A 20,912-nucleotide genomic window follows, 5' to 3' on the forward strand; every position below is an offset into this window, starting at 1 on the left:
TATCCACAGAACTGAATTAACATAAATTAACAGATACATGAATTATACATGCCTGTGCTATCTTTGTTTGACAGCCAGGCTGGAGCCATCTATGACTACCTTGGTATGACAGGTCATTCTGTCACAAGGAGGAACAGGGCGGGTTCCAATATTTTTGCCACCTTAGGCAAAACCTTGTTTTGCTGCCCCCTGTGTGGCCTGTGAGAGGATCATTTGCATGGCATGCCCGCCCTGCGTTGACAGTGCCTTTTATCCTTTTTTTTTATCGGTGTCTTACAGGTATAGATAAAATAATAATGCATGGAAACCCTAAACTGCAGGCATAGGTCACAGGTCAAACACTACAGAGGCCAGCCCTGGTACCCAGATTGCACACTTGGGACTTGCCCAGCACCCATATTGCACAAATAGGGCTTGCTGTAGCATTCAGATTGCACAAATAGGGCTTGCTGCAGAAGCCAGATTGCACAAATAGGACTTGCTGCAACACCTAGGTTGCACACATAAGGACTTGCCCCAGCAAGCATATATTATATATATTATATATTATATAATATAATATCTTATATATATTATATATATTAATATATATTGACAGCAAGGGCTAATATTAATATATATTGGCAGCAGGGGCTAATATTTATATATATATATATATATATATATATATATATATATATATATATATTGGCAGCAGGGGCTAATATTTATTTATATATTTTGACAACAGGGTCTAATATTTATATTCATATTGGCAGCAGGGGCTAATATTAATATATATTGGATACAGGAGCTAAAATTAATATATATTGACAGCAGGGGCTAATATTTATATATATTGGCAGCAGGATCTAATATTTATATATATTGGCTGCAGGGGCTAATATTTATATATATCGGCAGCAGGGTATAATGTTAATATATATTGGAAGCGGGGTCTTATATATATATATATATATATATATATATATATATATATGAGCAGGGTCTAATATTTATATATATTTGCTGCAGGGGCTAATATTTATACATATCGGCAGCATGGGATGATATTAATATATCGGAAGCAGGGGCTTATATATTTATATATCGACAGCAGGGTCTAATATTTATATATATTGGCAGCAGGGTCTAATATTAAAGAATGAAAAGTACATATTATGTAGTTAAAAATGCATGTCTAACGCATATATATATATATATATATATATATATATATATACCGTATTGGCTCGGATATAGGCCGCCCCCGTATATAGGCCGCACCCTAAAAGTTTGGTGCTTTTTTAAAGAAAAAGTTTTTTTTCTTTAAAAAAGCACCAAAAAAAACATGCTGCCACTGTCCTCCCCCCCGAGATATGCTGCCACTGTCCTCCCTCCCCGAGATACGCTACCACTGTCCTCCCCCCCGAGATACGCTGCCACTGTCCTCCCTCCCCGAGATACGCTGCCGCTGTCCTCCCTCCCCGCGATACGCTGCCGCTGTCCTCCCTCCCCGCGATACGCTGCCGCTGTCCTCCCTCCCCGCGATACGCTGCGCTCCCTCCCCGAGATCCGCTGCCCTCCCTCCCCGAGATCCGCTGCCCTCCCTCCCCGAGATCCGCTGCCCTCCCTCCCCGAGATCCGCTGCCCTCCCTCCCCGAGATCCGCTGCCCTCCCTCCCCGAGATCCGCTGTCCTCCCTCCCCGAGATCCGCTGCCGCTGTCCTCCTCTGCCCCCCCTCCTCGACTTACCGGAGCAGACTCCCGGGTGTCTTCAGGGCCGGCGAGGGACATCTACGCAATACGCGTATGCAACTTCCGGTACCGTTACCGGAAGTTGCATTTGCGTATTGCGTAAATGTCTCCCGCCGGCCCCGCAAGACACCCGGGAGTCTGCTCCGGTAAGTCGGGGGTGGGCAGAGGTAAAACGCTTAGATAACCTCCCGTGCCGGCACCCCCCCCCGTGGGAAGTGCTGGCAGGGGAGGCTGTCTGAGCGTATCGGGGAGTAGGATGCAGGTCCCCTGCACCGCTGCGGGGGATCTGTATCCTAACCCCGCTGCCTGCCCGGCGCCCGGGACTGCATGTCCCGGGCGTCGGGCGCTAGACCCCGAATATAGGCCGCACCCCCACTTTAAAAACTTAAAGTGGGGGAAAAAAGTGCGGCCTATATTCGAGCCAATACGGTATATATATATAGTGTATATGTAGCGTTTTATAATTGCTCCCCCTACTTTGGTCCCTGTCCCCCCACCTAAATATGAAAGCTGGAGACGCCACTGGACATTATATGAGCGTGATTTTGGCGGGAGGACAGCATTTCATCCTAGGACCCAGGCAGCATAATGTCTTGGGCCAACCCTTAATATATTACTGGTAGGTGAAGGTAGGTGGAGGGTTGCCATCTTTTCTTTTTTTTTTTTGCAAAATTATTTATATTTGCATTTTGCAAGAAACTTATTGGCTTCAGGGTGGATTTTAAGGTAATTGATGTGGTAGAGCAGTGTTGTGACGCCCCATTATCAAATGTTTACTATACAAAGCAGTGGTTAGCTCGTCCTTGGGGGAAATAGGCCAGCACCCTGCAGTGAAAGCACGAAGCCGCTGGGACGGCCAGAGGAAATGTGTACGTGTTAGAATGAGTGTGTATGTGTTAGCATTTATGTGTAAGTGTGCATGTTATCATGAGTTTTTTTGGATGTTGGCATGGGTTCTTATGTTTATGTGTGTTACCATAATTGTATAAGTGTATGTTTCAACATAAATCTGTGTGTTAGGGTGTGTGTAGAATATGTATGGAGCCATGTGTAAATTTATGTGAGTGTGTGTTAGTGTCTCCCCTGGCTAGCATCATGGTACACCTTTATAAATACGTACATTGACTGACTTAGTTACTAAAATGAATTCTATTTTTTGCAATTTTAGTCTTATTACACACGGTACCATTTTATAGGGGAGATGCAATAGGCTTAATCCCTCCCCTCTACCTTCAACAACTGGAAGTTGAGCGCTGGTCCCTGCTGCTGGAGGCTGGACAGCAGGAAGCACAAGAAGATACGGGAATAGCGGCGTGTGGTGTCACCCGGGAAGAACTGCTGCTCGATATCTGAGCCTCGTGTGAAGTAAAAGTCAAATAATATATTGCACATAACTGGAAAGTTCTATTCTATTTGTCTATTTTTAGTTAAAAGGCCATGCCGTAATCAGGCTGTGCTAAGCATACGAGTTCTGTATAATTACTGTATATAGAACATACAGTATCACACTACTATTATATAATTTGTACTTTTTATTTTTTAGATTAACTAAACATAATGAGTGCTTTGAATCTTAAATAAACTAACACCACGTTTTATAACGATGGCTTATAGATAATAAAAAATAATTTAGTCCCAAAAGTTATGCATACTAACGCTGAAAGAGTGTATAAAATGGAAGAAAATGAAAAGCAAAACCTTTATAACACCACTTAAAGCACAGCTTTTCCGTTATTGTGTTTAATACCATACCTATATTTTTCAATCTTTTTTTCTTGATTGTGTTAATCCGTTTATTTCCCACACAACACGAGTTTGAGGTAATATATTGAGTTGTCATATAAAAGTTGAGTATTATATAGAAGATACTGCTTCCATGTTGCTTACGTATTATTAACAGCCTTGTGGCATACATTATTATGTCAGAAGACGAAGGGTTTAAGAGACAAAAGAAAGGCTTAAAGGCAAATTTTGTAGTTATATAAATACATTTTAAAAGACTACGTTTCTTGAGTGCAGAACGTTGTGTGCAGCGTTATACATTTGTAAGAGGGCCTATTTATGTATAGTATTTTCCCAGAGCTGAACACTGTCAAGAGAGTTTATTTCACTGCTGAACAACTATGTTGAAAAGCATGCAATGAATGTAATTCTTGACATTGCATTCACTTAATAGTTTTACAGAAGAAAAATGTCTACCTATAAACAAGGAAAACAAAGGACAGGAGAGGAATTATCAAGCATTCAATGTTTTCCAGCTGCTGGATGCGCTCATTTAGAGCTAGCAACCACAGCAACTTTAGTAAGTATAGAAGAATCATTATATTGTGGGATGTGTTATTTAATATTTGTGTTAATATTAATTTTTATATGATTTTATTTTTTGTACCCTTCGTGACAAAGGCTGTTTTAACATTTATGCGGTGCTGATGTTCAGCTGTAATTTTCTTCTTTCTCGTTTACTGAACCCACACAAGTTATATATTGTTTTTTTTTTCAGGACAAGAAGGGCTTTCTTTAGATCTCATTGTTTTGATTGTATCATATCATTTACCATGAAAAAAACTATAAAATATGGTGACAAATTTAGAAAAAAAATGATTTTACTTGAAAAATCTTTTACTCATCTATAAAAGCTAATGAAAAATCCTGCTAAATAGATTCTACTATTTGTCCTAAGGTTTAGAAATAGTAGCGTTTTGCTATTTCAAAACCATTTTTTCCAAATCTGGTAATTCTTCCCCATTTGCTATTTTGGGTATCTTTGAAGCCAGCCAATACAATATACCCCATCAAACTGTATATTCTTGAAGACTAGACACCCCAGGGTATTTCAGATGCTGGTATTTTAACTCTTTCCATGCACTTATTCTACCACCAGCCTTTGTCAAAGTTAGCAGTAGTATTTTTTGTATGTATTTTTCCCACATATGTTGTACTTTAGGTATGAATTTACAGCTCCTGTAAATGGGACGTGTGCATTTTTCAAATAGGAAATGTGACTTGTGGTCATCCTGCACCCTGGATAATTTGGGACATTGTTGAACCCGGCAAATTCAATTTACCCCATCAAATCATACATTTTTTTAAAGTATACACCCCATGGGCATTTAACATGCCAGTATTTTAGCTCTTTCCATGCGAGAATTGTTTTAAGATAAAGCGCTAATTTTAGGACTTGCTCATACATTTATATATATATATATATATATATATAATATATATATATACCGTATTTGCTCGATTATAAGACGAGGTTTTTTCCAGAGCAAATGCTTCTAATCAGACCTCAAAAACATTTCTGCTGGGGCCATGCTGCTTACCGGTGCTTTGGTCGCGAGCACTGTCTCTTCTAGCAGCAGAACAGGAAGCTAGCAGAATGCTCACATAACGCTGCCTCCCCCCTCCTTCCTCTGGGGGCGGGGCCAGAGAAGTTGCTCACACAGCCGGGCCCCTGCAGAAGTCTGCGAGTGGGAGATCTGCAGTTCAGGTAAGGGGGTGGGGGGATGGGGGGTTTGAGCATGTGTGTGTGTATGTGTGATTAATGGAATGAATGAGTATTTAAATGTTTGTGAATGAGTGTGTGTGTGATAGCATGGATGTGTAAGGGGGGTGGGGGTGGTAGCATGGCATAGGGAGGCTGTAATCACACTACTATCATCCCCAGGTTCCAGCATGTACTGGCTGCCTTGGCTTGATAGGAGTGTGATTGCTGTTAGCAGCTATATATATATATATATATATATACCTCCAGAAATGCATTTTAACCCCTTATATATCACTCAGCCCCATGGTATGCCTTTTAACCCCCTATATGCCAGAGTGGCATATAGGGGTATAGGCATCTCATGGAGCCGAGGGGCATATAGGGGGTTAAAAGGCATATCATGGGACAGAGTGGCAAATAGGGGCTATAAGGCATTTCTGGGGGCAGAGTGGCAAGCCTGGGGGCAGATGTGCATAACTGCGGGGGGGGGCGGTTGGCAAATAAAAGGAAATAAAAAAATATATTTTTTTCTCAATCATAGCTTTTATTAAATATGAAAAAATTGTTTACAGGAATGAATATTTACTAGTAAAACTTTTCCTATAGAGTAGTCTTATATTCAGGCTTTTTGTTTTTTTCCTAAATTAATATTTTGATTTTGGGGGTCGTCTTATAATCAGGGTCGTCTTATAATCGAGCAAATACGGTATATTTTCTTGAAACAGTGGAAAATTATTTTTACATGTTACCATGTTTTTTTATATTTTGTTTTAACTATTTTTATATTATTTTTTCTTTTTCATTTATTTTACTAATCACAGTGATTAGAAAGCTGGGCTCCATTGACTTGCATGGTTGAATGCAGTACCTGTATTCAACCTGCAAGTGGAGCCAGATTCTCAGGAGGGTCAGAACTCTTTTCAACTCCATTGGTTATTTTAAAGGACGCTGCCATCTTGTGAGTGGCAAAATCACTCGCAGTGGCGGTCATGGCGCGTCCAGGGGTGGGAGTTCGGTGTCACTGAATGCCTCGTGATCGAGGCATTCCAGAGACACTTTTGAAGTTGAAAAGAGAAAAACTATTTTAAAACGGGCGTCTACCGCCATACAGTGTACAGATGATGCCGATCTCAGTGTTGCTGAATGCCTCAAAATCGACATTACAGTAACAACATTTGGGTGCAGAAAGCCAACGTAGATCGCTTTCTGCACCCGTTTAAAGTCATGACAGTCCTGGCACGTCAATTGTCACTAACCGGATGTCATTTGTCATTAAGGGGTTAAACTGTCTGTGGTATTTCCTGTGCTGTTTTAGCACTATTGAAGTATATTTTAAAATCTCATAATAGAGACTGTGGAATCATAGTGCTTTTTCTCACTGAGGAGCACTCACATACACCAAATCAGTGTGATACAACATAGGTTGAGTATTGTTTGTCAAAGTGTTTAATAAATCTAAAAATGTTTCCCTAAAAGTCTTTGTGTTTTATTTCAGGGAGCAGCACATCAGGAGGATAAGGCGGTCACATCACTTTGGCAACCATATAATGCCAAAAACAGATGCCTAGGAGGAAATATACAGCCCTATTCACATAGTGGACAAAGAACTGGTAACACAGAATGGTGTAAATGTAAAAAATGCATTGTCATGCCAACAGTAACAGATTCGGTGTGCTGCCAAGAAATTAGAAATTGTAAGGCTTATATCACTGAACAGATGTCGTGTATTGTAGATCATTGGCAATTTCATACTCTGTGTCTGAAGCCATCCAGTGAAGAGAAGCAAATGTGGGGGGATTATAACAGGCATGTATTACATATATTCAATTTCACAGTAACATTCCTATTCAGTTCATGCACAGGAGTGAAAAGGTAGACTTACAATAAAGTACATTTTCATACAGCGTGTAAAAACTTAGAAACAAAAAACGTTATATTCAGATTGCAATTCTGAAAGTCAAGAAATATGCTTTCGAAATTTCATGGAACCCTTAAGGCTTTACTGTAATGTTTTAAAAACATAACCTATAAAAAAAAATTCCAAAGATACTGAAAAAATACATACATCTTAACATTTATAAAAGTAATTTTTTGTCATTTTTTAACTTAATTATGTTCACTTCTGTGTGTTTCATTTTTCTTACATACAGTTGTCTTTTGGAGGATGATGTCAAGATTTTTGTAATCTAGTTAAGTAAAAGCAAATTTATGATTATAAGGTAAATGTTGAAGGACCCGTTTGGGATCAATAGACAGCAGACATACTTGGAGCTTGTTGCCACATAATTTAATTAAAAAAAAAAGTTTAAAAATAACTAGAATTTTGTATTTCAGGAGTCGCCGTCAGGCAGCATATCGTTTGTTTACAAGATGGGTGTATGGTATTTTAGGACGTGATAAAAGAAGACCAATTCCAGCCTGTGCTGTAAACTGCATTAGAACAGCATTTCCAGATTCTCAGGGAGTCTATACAGGTTTCAGGTTGGCTCAGAACTAAAATGTGACAGAAATTGAATTTCTATACACTTTAATTGTTGTGTGTTATATATGTTATATTGTGTCAACTGTTAAAACCCCTGAGGTTTTTCATATTGTGTTGTTGATTTTTTTTTTCTACCTATTCTAGAATACATCTGTTTGAGAAAAAAATATTGAACCTTATGTCACCTGTTAAAGAACCCTCTGCACCATGCACTTTTTTTGTTTGGCACACACCTAACCTCATAAAATTGTTAAATCACCAGACACCTAATTTAGTATGTAAAGCATGTTGCTTGTGTGTAACATTGTGATCTGTGCTTCTGAATAATCACACTCACAGCTGTGAGGGTCTAGCAGGAACATACACTGGAGTATACAACTGTCTAATAAAAACATGCATTTGATGTGGTTCTACTGAGGTTGCAGTGGCTTGCATATTGTTAGATGTTCTATGGTTTTGTGCGTCAAGTCAACAGATACACACACTTTGGCAGAGCATGACACCAATGCATCGTTTAGGTACAAGTAAGCTTAAGAGAAGCATTTTTATCTTACATAATTAATTTAGTTTATACAAAGGGATGAAACTCTTTTCCTAGTGTGACTCATGATATAGGCTCCATACAAACATATCTACAAAGCATTAACAGTAACATAAATGCTAATGTGGAATTTAAGTAATTTACAATATGATATAGGATATATTATAGCAGGAATGTTAAACATTTCAATACACCAGCTTCACTAAACATTATAGACAACCCCAGTGATTTTCACATGGAAATAAAGCTTGGCCCTGTATAAAGCGTGGCTAATGTGGACTTACCATAAAACCCTTCAAAATATTACTTAGAACACACATAATTGGAGGACACACATAGCAGGGCTGAAAAAGAAATTAGAATAATATTAGTGCCCTGGTCTAAAGCATCACAGGCAATGTAAACATCTACACTAATTCTATCGATTACTGATTCTTTTGTTCTCTGCCATTGAATGTGTATTTTTGGAGCAGATAAATGTGCACATTGGCATCTAATCATACATTGAGTTGGATTTCATTGTCAAAACTATTCAGTTGGATGTTACTTGGATGTTCTTGTTTAAACTGTTTTGCGTACCTTTGTTGTATAAAACTACAACCCCAGCGACATATGTTTTCTGTATTTGGTGCAAAGGTGCTGTACTCAGCCGGGTAGAGAGGCAGAGTGGTGTATGGGAGGGTGGCTCCCATTCACCCCTCTGACTCCTCCCCCTCCCATACATCACTCTGCCTCTCTCCCGACTCCCTGGTGTTTTGTGAACCTCTGTTGCTGACAGGCACTTTCACAGAAGCCTCAGCGTAAGTGAAGTTGAGTAACGGAGGCTGTCTGTGCACATCGTGCAGACCCCCACCGGCTGACAGAGAATCAAGGTCTCCTGCACAGGATCATCCTCTCTGTCAGCCCGTGGGGGTCTGCATCGCACAGACAGCCTCCGTTACTGCCCTTCACTTACGCTGAGGCTTCTATGAAGCTGTAGTGAAAGTGCCTGTCAGCAACGGAGGTTCACAAAATACCAGGGAGTCGGGAGAGAGGCACAGTGGTGTATGGGAGGGGGGAGGAGTCAGAGGGGTGAATGGGAGCCACCCACTCTGCCTCTCTACCCGGCTCCCTTGTGAACCTCCGTTGCTGACAGGAGGCAGAGTGGAGTATGGGAGGGGGGAGGAGGCAGAGTGGAGTATGGGAGGGGAAGGAGGCAGAGTGGAGTATGGGAGGGGGGAGGGGCCAGAGTGGTGTATGGGAGGGGGAGGAGCCAGAGTGGTGTATGGGAGGGGGACGACAATAAAATATATAATTTTTTTTTCAAGTCTCTGTACTCATCACAGACTACAAGGATGATTGACTGGATTGAAGTATCTTATTTAAAAACCCTCTGAAAATCTTCCATTAACAGCAGCCACCATTTGTTCCATTCTTGAAAAGGCACAGATAAGATGCCCCTTTTCAAAAATCCCACCTCGTTATTGTCTTTACCCAATTAGAACATAAGACGGTGCACTATAATAAGGAGGCTTCATACAGAACAAGGAGCACCAGTAAAGGACGTAAGGAACCGCAGCAGACGGCATCCAATGTTTCTTTTTTTGGAGGTTTTACCTGTGCATGGCAGACAGGATGGTAAGAGCAATTAAATTAGACATTTTAATTCACGGCCAGTCAGAAACACAGATATGTCTTTATTTCCTACACTAGTCCTATTTGGAGTAAAAAGAAACAGACATTCTTATTGAGTTGAGTATTAGTAACATGCATTTAAATTAGTGGGTGCTATAAGGGAACACTGCTAGCCCCCCATACTGTTGCATGTATGAATTAGGAGATATATATATATACCGCATTTGCTGGTACCTCTGAGTCCCCGGTCTGTAGCTGGGGCAGCGTGTAGATGTCTACGCAATTCGCAGACAACCCCCGCTGCTAGCCACACCTCCTTCCGGCTGCAGCGTAAGTGCGTGGGATCTACACGCTGCCCCGGCTACATGACAGGGAAGTCAGAAGCACCGGTAAGTTTGGAGGAGGGAGGGAGGGGGGAGAGTGTTAAATGGGGGCATAAGGCATTTCTGGAGGCAGAGTGCTCTGTGAAATGCCTTTTAACCCCCTTAATGCCACTCTGCCTCCTGAATGCCTTAGAGGGTTAAAAGGCATATCATGGGGCACAGTGGCATATAGGGGGTATAAGGCATTTCTGGGGCAGATGTGCATAACTGGGGGGCCGGTTGGAAAATAGAAGGAAATAAAACCAAAATATTTTTCTCAATCATAGCTTTTATTTAAAAAAATAGTTTAGATTAACATTTACTGGTAAACCTTTTTTTCCTATAGGGTCGTCTTATATTCAGGCTTTTTCTTTTTTTCCTAAATTAATATTCAGATTTGGGGGGTCGTCTTATAATCAGGGTCGTCTTATAATACGGTATATGCAGCACACAGGTTGAAAGACAGTAGAGGCAGGAAGAGGGAGGTGGTTCTGTCCGAACCTAGAGTATTGTGTACAGTTCTGGAGACCTCATCTCCGCAAGCATATTGAAATTTTGGAGAGAGTTCAGAAGAGGGCTTCCAAAATGGTTTGCAAGATAAAAAGGATGAAAGATTAAGGGAACACAAAATGTATAGGTTGGATAAAAGTAGAGAAAGAGGAGACGTGATAGACACATTAAAATACTTAAAGTACAGGAGGGAAGTTTACTTCAAAGGAGGAGGAATGTAAACACAAGAGGTCAGTCGAAAATGTAAGGAATTTGTACTTTACTGAGAGGATGGTTAAATGAATCGAACAATTTCTACACATGTACCATTAGGAAGTGAATCCACAAGAAAGAAACTAAAACCAATGTGGATGAATAAAAGTGTTAGTCAGGTAATGCGAAAAAGAAATAGGCATTTAAACTGTCAGAGGGCTCAGTGGCATCATATGTCAAGTATAAAGATGCCAACAGAGCATACAAAAGGGCTATTAGACTGGCTAAATTTAACAATGAGAGGGCTGCAACAACGAATCGATAATAATCAATAATGAATATAGTTGCCAACAAATTTCATTATCGATTAGTTGAATCGATTTTATCGAATATAAGATGAGGGTTTTTCCAGAGCAAAAGCTCAGAAAAATACCCCTTGTTTTATAATCTGACCTCAAATAGAGGTTGGATAATAACACTAAGATCCAGATCCCCCACAGCGCTGAAGGGGACCCGGATCCTCCTCTCTGACAGCCGTTGGGTGTCTGTGCGATGCACACAGACATCCTCCGCTACTGTCCTCCACTTCCACCAGGGCTTCTATGATGGAGCACCAGCGTGACATGGCCTTCCGGTGCTCCACCAAAGAAGCCCCGGCGGAAGCAGCAGCAGCAGAGCGCAACGTTCGGCAGCTGCCAGAGAGGTGGATACCCCGCAGCGCTGCAGGAATCTAGATCTCCCTCTCTGGCAGCCGGGGGTGTCTGCGCGATATATGCGCAGACAACCTCCGCTACTGCCGGCACTAACGCTGGGACTTCTATGATGGAGCTCAGTCATAGAAGCTCCAGCAAAAGTGACGGCCAGCAGCAGAGGTTTGTCTGTGCGGATCGCGCAGATGTTCTCCGGCTGCCCCTACTAGACACCAGGTCTGGAGCACGGGGGGTAAGTCCCGGGGGGGGAGGCAGAGTGGCATATCAGGGGTTATAAGGCATATTTTGGGGGGCATAGTGGCATATCTGTGGTATAAGGCATAACTGGGGGCAGAGGGGCATATATAGGGGTATAAGGCATATTTGGGGGGCAGAATGGCATATCTGTGGTATAAGGCATATCAGAGGGCACTTTGGCATATAGGGGGGTATAAGGCATATCTGGGGGCAGAGAGGCATATCAGGGGAAGATAAGGCATATATGGGATATAAGGCATATCTGGGGAGGGCACAGTGGCATATCAGGGGGTTATAAGGCATATAGGGGATATAAGGCATATCTGGGGAGGGTGGAGTAGTATATCTGGGGGTATAAGGCATATCTGGGAGGCAGGGTGGCAAGCCTGGGCTCAGATGTGCATAAAGGGGGGGGCAGGTTGGCAAATAAAAACAAGAAATGCATTTTTCTCAAAGTTTTTTTATTCTGCTGTTTGTTTTTAACATCCAGTTTGTTCATTAAATTATTTTAAATAAACGAAAAAATTACATTTATTTTTTTAATCGAAAAAATAATCGGCCAACTAATCGATTATGAAAATAATCGTTAGTTGCAGCCCTACAATGAGAAGATGATAGCCAAGGAGAACAAAACAAATCCAAAAAGATTTTTTAAGCACATTAATGCCACAAAATTTAGGAGTGACAATGTAGGTGTTTTGAAATCTGGAGATGGTAAGTTAATTAGTGAGGATCAGGAAAAGGCAGCAATACTAAATGCCTTTTTTCATCTGTATATAACAAAGAAGAGCCACTACCTGCTGATTTGCAATTCAGCACTACATAAACCTTATGTAAAACTTACGGGCTACAAAGTTAATTCGAGGAGTGGAGAAATTTAGTTATGAAGAACGACTAGAAAAACTGAACTGTCTAAGAGGGGATTTGATCACATTGTACAAATACATACATATAAACAGCTCTCTAGTCATGTGTTCACCAAGAGGTCTGTACATAAGACACAGGTCATCAGTTGAGACTTGAGGAAAGGAGATTTCACCATCAGCATGGAACTCTCTGCCTAAGGATGTTGTATTACTTAACTTAATTACTTAAGGTCTGGATGCTTTTCTGGTCAAGCATAACATAAAGGGCTACAACTGCTAAAAGTACAATCGTATTAGAAAGTTGATCCAGGGCGTAGTCTGATTGCCACTATAGAATCAAGAAAGAATTTTTTCCCCTGTGGCATAATTGGTAATTGTCCCAAGCAGGGCTTCTTTTGCCTTCTTTTGGATCAACTTTAGAACTCGGTGTGTGTGAAAGGTTAAACTTGATGGACTGAAGTCTTTTTTCAACCTACTAAACTATAACTACCTCCCAACAGAAGTGGTAGAGGCTAATACAGCAAGGGCATTTAAACATTCATGTGATGGGCATGAAGCTTTCCTGAGTCTAAGACAAGATCAATGACTAAATAAGACATTTATTTAGTCCTTGATTTATTTAGTTTGAGGATCCCCTATTCCTCTTCTGCTTTTTCTCCTTTTGCTGGTAGCAATGTTATTCACCACGGGGGCCCTGGGCACGTGCCCAGTGTGCCCATGAGTTAAGACGATACTGCCCTACGTACCGTATGTTTTTTGCAAAATATCTTCATTCAATTAAGACTCCTCTTTTTGTATTTTTACCCTCACAAATTATACATATTTTTTATTGAAAATAAGTGCTTTTGTTAAAAATCATAGAGGCATTAAAATAGAACTTTTCATTCTGAACACTAGGTGCCACGGATACACAATTACAATTTCTATTCGGCAACATTCCTTAATTACAGATTACCCCATATACATATATTTTTTTTATGTTTTAGAGAGCCACAGCCATCTCTTACATAATACCTAATAGGGTAGTATTTTTAATACTTCTGGCTTAAGGTGTCAGGGGTGTTAAAAATGTTTCATGTAGTGCTAGGGCTATGGAATATAAGGGCTTTTTTTACAAAAACAACAACCGTATTTGCGCAAGACTACCCTGATTATAAGACGAACCCCTAAAATTTGAATATGAATTTAGAAAAAAAAAAAAAGAACAAAGCCTGAATATAAGACTACCCTATGGGAAAAAGTTTTACTGGTAAATATTAATTCACATGTAAACAATTTTTTTATATTTAATAAAAACTATGATTTTTACATCACTCTGCCTCTCTACCCGGCACCGTTACTGACAGGCACTTTCCCTGCAGCTTCATAGAAGCCTCAGTGTAAGTGAAGGTGAGTAACGGAGTCTGTCTGTGCGATGCAGACCCCCACCGGCTGACAGAGAATCATCCTCTCTGACAGCCGGTGAGGGTCTGCATCTCACAGACAGACTCCGTTACTGCCCTTCACTTACACTGTGGCTTCTATGAAGCTGCAGTGAAAGTGCCTTCAGTAACGGAGCCGGGTAGAGAGGCAGAACGGTGTATGGGAGGGGGGAGGAGTCAGAGGGGTGTATGGGAGCCACCCTCCAATACACCACTCTGGCTCCTCCCCCTCTCATACGCCACTCTGCCTCTCTACCCGGCTCCCTGGTGTTTTGTCAGAAACGGAGGTTCACAGGAGGCAGAGTGGAGTATGGGAGGGGGGGAGGCAGAGTGGAGTATGGGAGGGGGGAGGAGGCAAAGTGATGTATGGGAGGGGGAGGAGCCAACGTGATGTATGGGAGTGGGAGGAGGCAGAGTGGAGTATGGGAGGAGCCAGAGTGGAGTATGGGAGGGGGAGGAGCCAAAGTGATGTATGGGAGGGGAGGAGGCAGAGTGGTATATGGGAGGGGGAGGAGGCAAAGTGATGTATAGGAGGGGAGGAGCCAAAGTGATGTATGGGCGGGGGAGGAGGCAGAGTGGAGTATGAGAGGGGGAGGAGCCAGAGTGGTGTATGGGAGGGGGAGGAGCCAGAGTGGTGTATGGGAGGGGGAGGAGCCAGAGTGGTGTATGGGTGAGTTATAGTGGTGTATGGGGGGTATTATGAATTTTTAGGGCATATAGGGGGTATAAGGCATATGGATATTAGCAGAGCCGGCCTTAGGTGTTCTGGCGCCCTGTGCGGACTACTCCTCTGGCGCCCCCCCATCCCAAAAAAGAAAGGAATAAAAACTTGTAACAAAACTTGTAACAAAACCCCAATCACTATATACTACGCCAAACATTGATGTGGTGTAGGCCTACCACTTCATTGTCTGGCTTAGTAGTAGGGATGCACCGAAACAAATTCTGGACTGTAACCGAAAGTGCAGCATTTACCTGGCCAAAACCGAATATGACCCCCCCACACACCATAACAAAATCTAACACTTTTATTTAAAGTAAGTAACACACCAAAATAGGACAAAACAATTACATAACAATATTATATATATATAAATATATATATATATATATATATATATATATATATATATGATTAACAGCAATCACATTCCTATCATGCCCAGGCATACCCAGATTCCAGGATGTACTCGCAGACTTGGCATGATAGGAGTATGATTGCCCTATCTACCCCTTCTCACTCCCTTCTGCCCTATCTACCCCTTCTCACTCCCTTCTCCCTATCTACCCCCTTTCCCCTGTCTCACTCCCTTCTCCCTATCTACCCCCTCCTAACTATCTACCCTTTCCCTCTTTGAAGTTCACTTACCTTTCAGGAGTCCTGCAGTGGGGGTGTAAGGCCTCTGCCTCCCACCTCTGCCACTGTATGGAACAGTATAGAATGATGGGAGTAATGATGTACTTTTAGAGCATGAAAAAGACATCGGAAATGGTACAGCATAACACCCATCACTCTCACACACTTACCAATCCACACGTATACACCAATCCACACGCATACACCAATCCACACGTATACACCAATCCACACATATACCAATCCACACATATGTATACCAATCCACACATATATATACCAACCCACACATATATATACTAATCCACACATATATATACTAATCCACACTTACAAATCCACACACATACCATTCCACACACATACCAATCCACACACATACCAGTCCACACATATATACCAATCCACACATATATACCAATCCACACATATATACTAATCCACACATATATATTAATCCACACACATATATACCAATCCACTCTCACTGAATGTTTTCCTACCTTTCCTCTTTTCTCCTTACAGCTCCTCTTCCTTCTCTTCGCTCCTCTTCTTCAGTTCTTCTGTCTTCTTCCGGGTCAGAGGGCACGGACAGCGGTGGGCGCGGCTTCAGTGTTGTGCGCCGGGATCTGACAACAAACCCCGGCGCACAGCAGCTGTTGCCGCGCGGATCACAAGGGAGCGGTATCGGAGGTCTTCAACAGACCTCCGGCTCCCTTGAGTGATTTTAAGACGGGTTCAAGGGAGATCCTTGAACCGGCTTAAAATCACTCAAGGGAGCCGGAGGTCTGTTAACCCCTTGATGACAATTGCCGGTCCGGGCACGTCACCGAAAATCGTGACGATTATGACAATTGACGTGCCAGGACCGGCACGTCTTTAAACGGGTGAAAAAATCGATCCGTGATCGATTTTTTCACTCAAACGGTGTTGCTCTAATGCCTCGACATCGAGGCATTGAGCAACACCAAAAAAAACATTCCCGCCCCCCCTCCCGATCGCTCCTAGGAGCAAATAAAAAAACATGTTTGAAAGACTGCACGTCTTTCAAACATGGCGGCGCCCGCCGCCGAAAAACGGGTTTAGGAAGCGATCGGGAGTCGCTTCCTTTGCTTAGCTGGTGTTGCTAAGATGCCTCAGTATCGAGGCATCTTTGCAACACCTGTTTAGCAAAGGAAGCGACTCGCGATCGCTTCCTAAATGCTCAACTTACCTTCCCGGTGCCGGCGTCTTCGAAACACACGCGGTGTTTCAAGATGGCGGCGCCCATCAAGCCGGGGGGCGGAGCCTGCTGTCATCATCGGGGGGGGTGTTGCTGGATGTCATGGACATCCAGTGAATAACACCCCTGGTGGTCAGATCACTCATAAGAGTGATCATGATTTCCTAAATCAAAGGCAATGTTTTCTAAACATTGCCTTTGATCAGTATTGGATCTGCCTCCCTCCTTCACTTGCTTCTAGTGAGGGAGAGAGACAGATCAGTGTGTTTTATGCTATTTCAGGTATTTTCAATAATATATATATATATATATATATATTGATCCAAAGGCTCTTATAAGAGCCACCCATTTAATATTAACCCCTTCATTGCCATTGATCACTGCATAAACAGTGATCTTGCATAGTGGCATAGGGGTTCTTTTTTTTTTTACATTTTTTTTTACTTTTTTTTTACATTTTTTTAGGTTTTTTTTAATATTTTTTTATTAGAGCCATTAACCCTTTCCTTCCCCACTATTTTTGCTGCAATTGTTACCATGCAGCGGTATACGGCTGAGGAGGCATGTTCCAAATGTGGCCCTTTTGGCCCCAAACAATCTGACAAACCCATGCATGTGGGGTATCAATGTACTCAGGAGATGTTGCTGAACACATATCGGGGTGTTGTGTGACAGCAACAGCATACCAGGAGCTGTAATTTCACAACTGAAGTACAAAGTATGTGAAAAAAACAGCAAAAACAATTACTATCACAAACTTTGACAAGGGTTGGTGGTAGGATTAGTGCATGGAAAGGGTTAAACTATCAGCATCTAAAATACCCTGGGGTGTCTAGTTTTCAAAAATATATGGTTTGGTGGGGTAAATTTAATTTGCTGGCTTCAAAGATGCCCCAAATACCACATGGAGACAGAATTACCAGATTCAGAGAAAAATGGTTTTGAATTAGCAAAACGCTACTTGTACTTATTGCCCCATAATGTGTAGAAGAAAGCAAAAAAACATAAAAACATTGGGTATTTCTAAACTCGGGACAAATAGTAGAATCTATTTAGCAGGTTTTTTCAGTAGTTTTTTATGATGAATAAAAGATTTTTCAAATAAAAGTGAGAAAATTTGTTTTTTTTTTCAATTTTTCGTCATATTTTATTATTTTTATTATAGGAAATTACATCATATATAAAAAATTATGGTGTCTGAAGAAAGCCCTTCTTGTCCTGAAAAAAACAATATATAACTTGTGTGGGTTTAGTAAATGGGTTAAGAGAAAATTACAGCTAAACACAAACACCGCAGAAACGATAAAACAGCCATTGTCACGAAGGGTACAAAAAATAGAATCAGCCTTTGTCACAAAGGGGTTAAAGACCTCCGACACCGCTCCCTTGCGAGCCTGCTCCTCCAGCGGCGGACATTGCTGTCCGTCTCTGGAGGGGTGCCGGGTGCCCCCCTTATGAGCGGCACCCGGTGCGGACCGCCCCCCCCGCCCCCGCTAGGTACCCCGCGGTGGCGTCGGACCGCGCGGCGGCGCCCCCTGGAGTGTGGCGCCCTGTGCGGTCGCACACCCCAAAGGCCGGCCCTGGATATTAGGCATATCAGGGAGGCAGAAACATATCTGGGGGTAAAAGGTATATCAGGGGGCTCAGTGGCATATAGGGGGTATATAAGGAGTATAAGGCGTATCAGGGGGCACAGTGGCATATCAGGGGGCACATTGGAATCTGGCATATAAGAGGTATAAGGCATATATGGGGGCAGAGTGGCAAGCTGGGGGTCAGATGTGCATAACTGGGGGCAGTTTGGTAAAAAAAAAAATTAAACAAGGCTTTTTTCTCAGTTTTTATTAAATATGAAAAATAGTTAACATATGAATTAATATTTACTAATAACTTTGTATTAAAACCTAGTTTGAGAAACACTGTGTTTGGGTTCTTGTAGCTTTTATTATTATGTCAGTAAAATAAGAAGGTGAATAGAGAGAGGCCATTGCAATAAAGAGATGAAAGTGTAAATTGTACGTTTTTTATTGCAATTTTTCTTCAATTTAAAATAATGTATTTTTTTATCCGATTAATCGAAAAAATAATCGGCCAACTAATCGATTATTAACCCCTTCCGTACCGGGACGTACCTGGTACTTCCTGGTTAACAGTCACCGGTAGACCGGGACGTACCAGGTACGTCTCCTCCAAAAAACGCCCCCACATCACCACAATCGCGGTGATCGTGGGGGCGCTGCTGCTGCTGTCTGCCCAGGACTCCTGGGCAGACAGCACAGCCTGTCTAAACACGCCCCCAAGCCTACGATCACTCCCACGGAGTGATTTTGTAGGCAGAAACAGCGATTGCAGAAAAATCTGCAATCACGGTTTCAGCTGCCACAGGCAGCTTCAGGGAAGGGGGGGTGTTGAATGGGTCCCCACACAAGTGTGGGGACCTGATCCAACACCCCCCTGCTGCCTGATCGCTCCATGAGAGCGTCAGTGCAGCGTTAACTCCTTCAATGCCGCGATCGCGGCATTCAATGCCGCGATCGCGGCATTGAAGGGGTTAATTGCCGTTTTGTAGGGGGCTCTGCTGCTGGTGGTCTGCCTGGAAGCCCAGGCAGACCAGCAACAGCAAAAACGACCCCCCAGAAGTCCTCTGATCAGTCCTGTAGGACTGATCAGAGAGACTCCTCCCCTACAATCTCCAGTCTATTGGAGATTGTGTCCCAGCTGCCAGAGGCAGCTTCAGGGACAGGGAGACAGGGTTCTTTGGTCTCCACATGAGTGTGGAGACCAGCCCCCCCCACCCCCTCCCTTGCTCAGTTAACCCCTACCCCCCCTCTTCCTCAATTAACCCCTTCAATGCTGCGATTGTGTATGACCCCCCATCGCAGCATTGCAGGGGTTAATATTAGTCCCCACAAGCTTGTGGGGACTAAATATCAGTCAATGCTGTGCTTCAATGAAGCATCAGCATTGAAAGAGTTAAAAAAAAATTAAAAAATAATAATAATAAAGAAAAAATAAATAAATAAATAATTAATAAAATAATAATAATAAAAAAAAATAACAGCACTGACCTGAAAGTCCAGGGTGCTTCCAGGTCAAATGCTGGGCTGGGCTGATCAGATCGCTCCTGGCCAATAGGAGTGATCGGATCATTATGGCAGCCCATGGATGACCCTGCTCTACAAAGAGAGAGGGGTCATCTAGGTTAATTATGAAAAAACACAAATTATTAATTAATAAAAAAATCATAATTATTACCTGATCACTTGTCGGTGACATTTTAAGTCGCTGATTATTGATCGGTCTCCCTGATTGATGTCAGCGGCCTAAACCTGTCACTTACAAGTAATCTGATAAAAAAAAATATTTAAAAAAATGTAAATGCACATGTTCCAGTTTTGCCCTCATAGCTTCCTCAAAAAATGCATGAACCATGCATGTGAGGCCTTGTTGGAATCATGGGATGTTGGTGAACAAAATGTGGTTCTTCCACTGTTGCACTTATGCTGTGCAAGAAATTCAGTGCAACATCGAAATGTATGCGTTAAAAATGCAATAAAATAATTTCCCTGTGAAGTTTGGCAGACATCAGTGAAGAAATGGCTGGCTGAAAACTGTCAAAACTACCCTAGTTGAACACCTTGACTCGTCTACTGTTCATAAATATATACTTTTATGGGGTAATTTACAGTGGGGGGCTTCCAAAATGTCCCAAATGGGATATGGGCTCAGCAAACCAATTTCTGAAAATTCCAAATTTGAAAACTAAAATGCGCATGTTCCGGTTTTGCCCTCATAGCTTCCTCAAAAAATGCATGAACCATGCATGTGAGGCCTTGTTGGAACCGGGGGATGTTGGTGAACACAATTTGGTGTTTTGTTCTGCAGTTGCACATATTCTATACAAAATATAATATAAAATCTAAAGCAACATTGCAACATATGCAAAAAAAACAAAAAAATATAAAAATACCTCAAAATTTGGCAGCAATTGGCGATAAAATCCCTGTTTGAAAAGTGTCAAAATGACCCTAGTTGTACACCTTGACTTATCTACTGTTCATAAACATATAATTTTGGGGGGATAATCAGTATCTGTGACAACTATTGCAGTTATTAGACTACCATGCCAAATTTGAAAAAAATTACATTTCAAAAACGTAATGCATGCCTTGCAA

General features: G+C 41.9%; 1 long non-coding RNA gene across 1 annotated transcript; it reads left to right on the plus strand.

The window, feature by feature from the left end:
- The first annotated feature begins 17,164 nt into the window (after positions 1–17,164).
- On the plus strand, positions 17,165–18,045 carry LOC128491692 (uncharacterized). The gene is made up of 2 exons (XR_008354037.1): positions 17,165–17,378; positions 17,473–18,045. It is a non-coding gene; the product is annotated as an uncharacterized LOC128491692 (long non-coding RNA).
- The last annotated feature ends 2,867 nt before the right edge of the window (positions 18,046–20,912 follow it).

This window comes from Spea bombifrons, chromosome 1 (assembly GCF_027358695.1).
Source record: "Spea bombifrons isolate aSpeBom1 chromosome 1, aSpeBom1.2.pri, whole genome shotgun sequence".
Taxonomy (NCBI): domain Eukaryota; kingdom Metazoa; phylum Chordata; class Amphibia; order Anura; family Pelobatidae; genus Spea; species Spea bombifrons.